The following is a 9,773-nucleotide window of genomic DNA, read 5'->3' on the forward strand; positions in this document are numbered from 1 at the left end:
TGAAATGACACCGTGTGAACTGTGGTTTGGCAAGAAACCAAAGTTGTCATTTCTTAAAGTTTGGGGCTGCGATGCTTATGTGAAAAAGTTTCAACCTGATAAGCTCGAACCCAAATCGGAGAAGTGCGTCTTCATAGAATACCCAAAGGTAAATATTGGGTACACCTTCTATCACAGATCTGAAAGCAAGTTTCGTTGCTAAGATGGATCCTTTCTAGAGAAGAAGTTTCTCTCGAAAGAAGTGAGTGGGAGGAAAGTAGTACTTGATGAGGTAATTGTACCTTCTCCCTTATTGGAAAGTAGTTCATCACAGAAATCAGTTCCAGTGATTCCTACACCAATTAGTGAGGAAGTTAATGATGATGATCATGAAACTTCAGATCAAGTTGCTACCAAACCTCGTAGGTCTTCCAGAGTAAGGTCCGCACCAGAGTGGTACGGTAATCATGTTCTGGAAGTCATGTTACTAGACCATGATGAACCTACGAACTATGAGGAAGCGATGATGAGCCCAAATTCCATGAAATGGCTTGAGGCCATGAAATTTGAGATAGGATCCATGTATGAGAACAAAGTATGGACTTTGATTGACTTGCTCGATGATCAGCAAGCCATGTTAAATAAATGGATCTTCAAGAGGAAGACGGACACTGATAGTAGTGTTACTATCTACAAAGCTCGACTTGTCACAAAAAGGTTTTCGACAAGTTCAAGGTGTTGACTACAATGAGATTTTCTCAACTGTAGCGATGCTTAAGTCTGTCCGAATCATGTTAGCAATTGCCACATTTTATGAAATCTGGCAAATGGATGTCAAAACTGCATTCCTTAATGGATTTATTAAAGAAGAGTTGTATATGATGCAACCAGAAGGTTTTGTCAATCCTAAAGATGCTAACAAAGTGTGCAAGCTCTAGCAATCCATCAATGGACTGGTGCAAGCATCTCGGAGTTGGAATATACGCTTTGATGAGTTGATCAAAGCATATGGTTTTATGCAGACCTTTGGAAAGGCCTGTATTTACAAGAAAGTGAGTGGGAGCACTATAGCCTTTCTGATAAGTATATGTGAATGACATATTGTTGATCGGAAATAATGTAGAATTTCCTGGAAAGCATAAAGGAGTGTTTGAAAGGATTTTTTCAAAGAAAGACCTCAGTAAAGCTACTTACATATTGAGCATCAAGATCTATTGAGATAGATCAAGACACTTGATAAGATTTTCAATTAGTACATACCTTGACAAGATTTTGAAGTAGTTCAAAATGGAACAGTCAAAGAAAGAGTTCTTGCCTATGTTGCAAAGGTGTGAAATTGAGTAAGACTCAAATCCCAACCACGGCAGAAAATAGAAAAGAGAATGAAAGTCATTCCCTATGCCTCAGTCATAGGTTCTATAAAGTATGCTATGCTGTGAACCAGACCTATTGTATATCTTGCTTTGTGTTTGGCATAGGAATACAATTTTGATCTAATAGTAGATCACTGGACAGCAGTCAAGAATATCCTTAGTGAGGACTAAGGAAATACTTCTCGATTATGGAGGTGATAAAAGAGCCCGTCATAAAAAGTTACATCGGTGCAAGCTTTTACACCGATCCAGATGACTCTAAGTCTCAATCTGGATACATATTGAAAGTGGGAGCAATTAGCTAGAGTAGCTCCATGCAGAGCATTGTAGACATAGAATATTTGCAAAATACATACGGCTCTGTGTGTGACAGACCCGTTGACTAAACTTCTCTCACGAGCAAAACATGATCATACCTTAGTACTCTTTGGGTGTTAATCACATAGCGATGTGAATTAGATTATTGACTCTAGTAAACCCTTTGGGTGTTGGTCACATGACGATGTGAACTATGGGTGTTAATCATATACAGATATGAATATTGATGTTAAATCACATGGCGATGTGAACTAGATTATTGACTCTAGTGCAAGTGGGAGACTGAAGGAAATATACCCTAGAGGCAATAATAAAGTTATTATTTATTTCCTTATATCATGATAAATGTTTATTATTCATGCTAGAATAGTATTAACCGGAAACATAATACATGTGTGAATACATAGACAAACATAGTGTCACTAGTATGCCTCTACTTGACTAGCTCGTGAATCAAAGATGGTTAAGTTTCCTAGCCATGGACAAAAGAGTTGTCATTTGATTAACGGGATCACATCATTAGGATCATTAGGAGAATGATGTGATTGATTTGACCCATTCCGTTAGCCTAGCACTTGATCGTTTAGTATATTGCTATTGCTTTCTTCATGACTTATACATGTTCATGTAACTATGAGATTATGCAACTCCCGTTTACCGGAGGAACACTTTGGGTGCTACCAAACGTCACAACGTAACTGGGTGATTATAAAGGAGTACTACAGGTGTCTCCAAAGGTACGTGTTGGGTTGGCGTATTTCGAGATTAGGTTTTGTCACTCCGATTGTCGGAGAGGTATCTCTGGGCCCTCTCGGTAATGCACATCACTATAAGCCTTGCAAGCAATGTGACTAATGAGTTAGTTGCGAGATGATGTATTACGTAACGAGTAAAGAGACTTGCCGGTAACGAGATTGAACTAGGTATTAGATACCGACGATCGAATCTCGGGCAAGTAACATGCCGATGACAAAGGGAACAACGTATGTTGTTATGCGGTTTGACCGATAAAGATCTTCGTAGAATATGTAGGAGCCAATATGGGCATCCAGGTTCCGCTATTGGTTATTGACCAAGAATAGTTCTAGGTCATGTCTACATAGTTCTCGACCCCGAAGGGTCCGCACGCTTAAGGTTTCGATGGCAGTTATATTATGAGTTTATGAGTTTTGATGTACCGAAGGAGTTCGGAGTCCCGGATGAGATCGGGGACATGACGAGAAGTCTCGAAATGGTCGAGACGTCAACATCGATATATTGGATGACTACATTCGGAGTTCGGAAAGGTTTCGAGTGATTCGGGTATTTTTCGGAGTACCGGAGAGTTACGGGAATTCGCCGGGGAGTATATGGGCCTTATTGGGCCATACAGGAATAGAGGAGAGAGACCAAAAGGAAGGAGGCCTGCGCCCCCCCTCTGGTCCGAATTGGACAAGGGGTGCAGCCCCCCTTTCCTTCTTCCTCTCCCCCTCTTTCCCCTTCTCCTACTCCAACAAGGGAGGTGGAATCCTACTAGGACTAGGGAGTCCTAGTAGGACTCCACACTTGGCGCGCCCCCTCCTAGGGCCAGCCTCCTCCCCCCTTGCTCCTTTATATACGGGGGCAGGGGAGCACCCCATGACACACAAGTTGATCTACGTGATCGTTCCTTAGCCGTGTGCGGTGCCCCCCTCCACCATATTCCACCTCGGTCATATCGTCGCGGAGTTTAGGCGAAGACCTGCGCCGGTAGAACATCATCATCGTCACCACGCCGTCGTGCTAACGGAACTCATCCCCGACACTTTGCTGGATCGGAGTCCGGGGATCATCATCGAGCTGAACGTGCTGAACTCGGAGGTGCCGTACGTTCGGTACTTGGATCGGTCGGATCGTGAAGACGTACGACTACATCAACCGCGTTGTCATAACGCTTCCACTTACGGTCTACAAGGGTACGTGGACATTACTCTCCCCTCTCGTTGCTATGCATCACCATGATCTTGCGTGTGCGTAGGAAATTTTTTGAAATTACTACGTTTCCCAACAGAGGATGGGTTTTGAAGACCATGAAAGTATGGAAACCAAAAAAATTATCCTAAGTACCCAATATGGTGTGGATTTCCAAGTAAAGCTGTACAATGCTGAGAGTGTAATCCATTTTGGTTGCAAAAATTGGAAAGCACTTTGCAAGATGTATGGTTTTGATGAGGGTATGCTTGTCACCATGGATCTTGGTGATCCTACAATCGAGCAAGAGAGACCTTCGATTTGGGTCCTTGTGGATACACCTCCAATTCTTCCCCCATGTGAGCTTAACATAGTTATTAAGTAATTTATATTGTTTATTTCAAAATAGTTGACATCTTATTTCCATTAACAGATTATTTTCATTCTTCAAAGAATGTGTGGAAGATGGTAGACAAAACCCACTACACCGATGGCTCCGAATTAACTTATAGGGTGAAAAATCATCTGATCGCATTTTGTACTGATCTTGAGAATTACAATGTCTATAATCGAACTCCTCAACATTATGGTCAATACGTGCCACTAGTGCATGTGTTGAACTATGGTAACTACCATGGAGATACCCTGGTAAGAGTTTTTACTATTACGACATCCGTGCATCTTTTTGCACACTTCTAAAACTAGTACATCATTGCTAACTACGAAGTTATTACTACTTTTTCAACAGATAATCCCGAATGATTGTGTGCCTCATCTGATGTATGCGCACGGTACCCTTCATGTTTTGAACATACAACCAGGTCTTCCTACGAATCTGAACTGTCCATACCGGGTTTCTAAAAGAAGTGGAGACATGACAATCAAAGAATGGAAAAAATGTATGGACAGTCGTAAGGAGCTTCTTGGAAGCAAAAGGCAGCGAAGCGCAAGAATTGGAGACAGGATGATCTCCATTCTTCATAATGGAGAGTCAGGGTCTATATTATTTTATGCTATTTTACCTTAATGGTGTTTAGGTCCTACCTGATACTGATGATCATGTGCTAAGAACAATTATGTAGGGTTGGGTTCGATGACTATGAGAATGATGATCGTATGACTTATTATTAATAACGAGTAGAAGTTGTATGATGATGCATGATTAGTAGGACTTGTTATTATATATGATGATGTATGATGCGAGCATGCATGAGTTATTATATCAGCGGGTGAAATGAACATAACAGCAGCATTGGTAAACCAAGGACGAAGATATAAGAGAGGACACTTCTCTCTATTAGCTAGCTAATAACAACCTAAAAATAACCCCCAAACCCCCTAAAGCAGCCACTTTTTAAAAAAAACATCGACTTTTGGTCCCGGTTGATGCCACCAACTGGGACCAAAGGCCCCCCTGCCTGGGCTCGGCGCACCGGCCACGTGGAGGCACATCTGTCCCGGTTTGTGTTTGAACCGGGATTAAAGGGGGGAGGTATTAGTAACGACCCATTAGTCCCGGTTCATGAACCGGGACTAAAGGCCCTTACGAACCAGGACAAATTCCCCCTTTTCTACTAGTGTACTAACCAGAATTGAAGCATCGAGATTCCCCTCCATGCCATTGGCTGCCAGAGTGGTAGTCAGAGGGGCTGTGATTCCATGTGCTCTTCGGTGAAGTCTGGAGGGGAGAATTTGCCCTGGCCTCCAAGGAATAGAGGAGGAAAAGCTAAACACGTTCTTTGTTTTCTTGGATCATTTGCTCTTCTTTAATTTACCATCTTAATGATTTTCCCTTTTTACTTGCTTTAAATTATTTTCATGTTGTTGGTTGGATAATGATCAATATTTTGATCTAGTTTGTTGGAGGTGATAACAGATTAACCAGAATATTATCTAGATCATGAGTGTTCATCCCATTTTCTTCGAGAATTAACGAACTAGTTAATCTTCATCTATAATCAATTGGATAGGATTAAGGGTACAGGTATGCATGTAACCACCCAATGCACACACACATGCATGTTCGAGTTGAGAAGTTTGGGGCTGAGGAGAGCTACCGAACAGGCCCTAAGTAGATGCTCTCCTTTGAGAACCACCATTCATCTCATGTTCAACCCCACCCCGTCATTGCTTCTCCGTTTCTTTGTGGAATCCGTTTCCCTATTGAAGGGCACATCTCCTGGCAATCCACTTCTGAGCCTAGGCTCAGCTGCACCCGCCCTGACAAAAAAAATCAAAACAAATACTAGGAAAAATCAAAAAAAATGCAAAAAAAATTGTGTGGTACATAATTTGATGCGTGAGGTCCGCTCTAGTTTTAAAATCGTTTGGACATATGAGCAGCTCTCGGCAAAAAAGACAAATTCGGGGTCTGTAAAAATGTTTATTGTTCATGCATTGTTTTGACCTAATTTGTCTTTTTTGCTGAGAGCTTCTCAGAAGTCCAAATGATCTAAAATTTGGAGCGAACCTCACGTGATAAATTGTCTACCATACAAAAAATTGGAATTTTTTGAATTTTTATTTTATTTTTTGTGATTTGTTTTTTGGGCGGGTGCAGATGAGTCTGGGCACCGAAACACCGCACGCCACATCTCCTCTTCATCCTACTATTTCAAGAGGAATTAATTAAATGCACCAGGACATGAAACTGTTTGTCATCACCCCAAAAACTTGATAAGCTGTGAGAAAAAAAATCTCCGACCAAAAGCCACCAAGCAGAAACTTGTCCAACAAGGATATCAAAGAAGAGTGCGACCACACACGAAATTATTCAATAGCTAGGAACAAATACGCTCTCTATAACAACAAAGAAGTCATCGAGGATGTAAAGTGAAGGTATTTTAACATCGAAGTATCTTCAAACCGGATGCATGAGAAAATATCTCTCAAGTAAAATATTGTTTGACGACGTCAAAAGGTATGACATAAGAAAATGAAAAAAATATATTTATCTCCATAAATCTTGGAATAGATGTGATCTATTTTTCTTGCAACAAAATGTGACAAACATGACCCCAAGATTTATCTCGATAAATCAATCTTGGAATATAATGTTTTTTTAGAAATAACCACATATATTTCATTAGACAAACGTATTACAAAGACATGTGGTCATCAAAGAAGACACACATAGATGTCTTGCAATATTGCATCAAAGACTTCACAAGAACTAGAACTATAATTTCACTTCGGCAGAATCTTGTGCCACGCCCAAACGTCGCCCACCATCGTCCTCCTTCGCCGCTGAGGTAACGTCGAACAAAGAGGGGAACCGCCTTCATACCAAGATCTAGAGTTGCACCTTTGCATACAATGGTGTTTTTCGAGCCGATGAACCCGACCGTCGCAAGCGACGAGACCGAGATTTTGTGACATGTCGTCCGGGGTTCTTCCTCGTGTCCGCTAGATCCCAGTGTTGTCCACTTCATTCGACTAGGTCGAAGAAGATGAATGCCGCTGCATTCCATCATCCACGCACCCCACTGCAAGACACCAAACACAACCGCAACAGTCGGCACCAAGGCCACCCGAGAGAGAGTGAAGCGCCAACCATCAGACACAAATGTTACAAGATCTGAAGACCGGCAAGAAGACCGAGCCACCTTCTCCCCAGCGCCGTCCATTAGAGCGCCATCGGATGAAGGTAGAGCGGAAGCAAATTATTTTGACGCGGCGCCGTCCACACCATTGATGCAACATCTCTGAAAACAAACTATGCCTATCCTATATCCCTACCTGACAGAAACTGTTGTGACCTATTTGTCTTGTTAAAATAGTGGATCAACTGCACATGATGGTATGTAGCATGACTTCGAAGATTGCTGAACACATACTGTTTCTTATAAATTTGAGGCATAGAGGTTTCGTGGTGTAGTTGGTTATCAAGTCAGTCTAACACACTGAAGGTCTCCGGTTCGAACCCGGGCGAAGCCACTTTATTTTATTTTTGTTTTTTTCGCGTTTCTTCTTTATTCTATCTATTTTTTCATTGTGTAAAAAAAAGTAAAAAATAGGTTAATGGCCCATACAGGTCTCGAACCTGTGACCTTCGCGTTATTAGCACGACGCTCTAACCAGCTGAGCTAATAGGCCTTTTGTGTTATTTTACATTTTGTTCCTCATATTTCAGATAGGACTTGTATATTATCATCCCTTCTCGTTGTAATAAATAGAACACGTAATAGGCCTTTTGGTTCTCTTAAGTTATTTTAACTTCTATATTGGAAAGAACTGAATATTAAGTAGCTTCGCCAGAAGGGCTAATGGTCTTTTGCTGTTGGTCTTCTCATGCTGCGGTTTTCCTCTTCCTTATGGTTTCATTTGCCGCAGTATTTTCTTTTCTTCCTTATAGATTGTCGAGTTTTGTGGTTTACAGCACAGGATTTTGTTTTTACAAAAGGTGGATCCCAACAAGACACGATGGTATGCGCATCTTGTAGTCTATCTGTCTTATTGAGAAAATACATTAATGTCTCGTGGTGTAGTAGGTTATCACGCCAGTCTAACACACTACATGAAGAAGCCAAATTGTTATTGTTTTTTCTTTTCTGCAAAATTACAAAATGCACCAATAAATCTTTGTCATTTGCTAGTTTCCCATTTCAGTGCCTATGTTTGTAAGTATTCTTCCCTCTTGGAATCTCCGTTTTGCCACTGTTTCTCACTTTCTGTGATGTGACGTGTGCGCAAATATTCCCACAACAACTAAACAATAATAAAGCCATATACGCAAGCGACCGAATAATGGCAACTTTATATTGCCACTCAAGGCGCATCTCCAAACCGACCTGTCTGTCCATAGTTGCGTCTCAACACTCGGGGCAGAAAGGCTCGCTCTCAACCACTGCTTCATATCACCGGATCCACACGGCCAAATAGTGTCCTCCATTTTCTCTATATACCTGGATGGTAAGTAATGGCCGGTGTGAGCACCCAAGACGGCACGCCAATTATCACCACTACGTAGACAAGTCACTATATGCACCCAATTATGCAAGAAAAATAATATAAGTCAAGAAATGTCTGGACGCAGATGGAGCTTTCTACAGATGGGGACAAGAATTTGGCACCACCCACTCAGTTTACCTCTCACCTTTTTGCATTGCTTTCATATGTAAAAAATAGTGAGTGGATTTGCGATCTGCCTTAAAATGACAAGATGGGGGTTGTGGGTTTTAAAAACTTCCAAATGCATTCTTTATGTTCACATGTTTATTTATTTTGTATTTGTTTGTGCATGTCATAAAAATTATAAATTTCCACAAGCATACATAATATTCAATGATCTACATCGACAATAGGGTTTGAGATTTTTCAAAGCATGACAAAAAAATCAAATGAGGTCGGCTGGAAATTAAAGATATGTTCGGAGATCCAAACAATTATGATCTCTTTGATACAAACTTCAAAGGAATCATTATAGAAAAATAGGAGATTATAATTGTTAGATTATTTTCCTACGGGACTAGTTGGGCTGGAAACCATAACAATATTTTCTATGGCCTACTTGACATGTATTTGTAAGGAAAATTTATGTCGAGCCAAATCTTCTGAAAATAATTTCGTTGGTTCAATGACAACTATATGCTTGCACCTAATGCTTTAGAAAATTCTTGAATTTTTCCCTCTTGCGATAAATCAACATCCATATTTTACGCATTGCACTATCTTCAGTTCTCATAAGATTCAACATAGCATGACACGAAATATGTATGTTAATTTTTCTGGTTCCTATCTTTTTAAAATGCCGCAAAAGGATGTGGCATGTAATCTTCAAAAAATAGTGGGATTGTGATAGTTATTGAAATGCATGTAGGACGGAGACTAAACTTTCAGTAAAATTCAACTTATAATACTAAAACTGGAAAAGTTGCCAAAACCTACGGCAACCAAGAGCTGCCAAGATTTCTTAAATAAAAAACCTTTGCGCGACATTCCCCTAAGAAGACATAAATGTTTCCTTGTCTTGACATTCAAAAACACTGAGTGAGGGTTCTCGGCCGAATTTCACTAAGAACTTGCATAAAAGAGAGCTGTCTATTATTATTATTATTTTTCTAGGCTTTCAGAATCTAGTTGGATATTGCTTTAATTTGGAATTCATAATTTGCCGAGAAACAGCACTATAAAGTAAAGCATTCCTAAACTTGACCATTATGGCTGCATGCCGAG

The 9,773-nt window shown here is 40.6% G+C and overlaps 2 non-coding genes across 2 annotated transcripts; one reads left to right on the top strand and one right to left on the bottom strand.

Moving 5' to 3' along the window:
- Positions 1-7,461: 7,461 nt before the first annotated feature.
- Positions 7,462-7,535, top strand: TRNAV-AAC. The gene has a single exon. It is a non-coding gene; the product is annotated as a tRNA-Val (tRNA).
- Positions 7,536-7,620: 85 nt separating this feature from the next.
- Positions 7,621-7,694, bottom strand: TRNAI-AAU. Its single transcript has one exon. It is a non-coding gene; the product is annotated as a tRNA-Ile (tRNA).
- Positions 7,695-9,773: the final 2,079 nt, after the last annotated feature.

This window comes from Triticum dicoccoides, chromosome 3B, assembly GCF_002162155.2.
Source record: "Triticum dicoccoides isolate Atlit2015 ecotype Zavitan chromosome 3B, WEW_v2.0, whole genome shotgun sequence".
NCBI lineage: Eukaryota > Viridiplantae > Streptophyta > Magnoliopsida > Poales > Poaceae > Triticum > Triticum dicoccoides.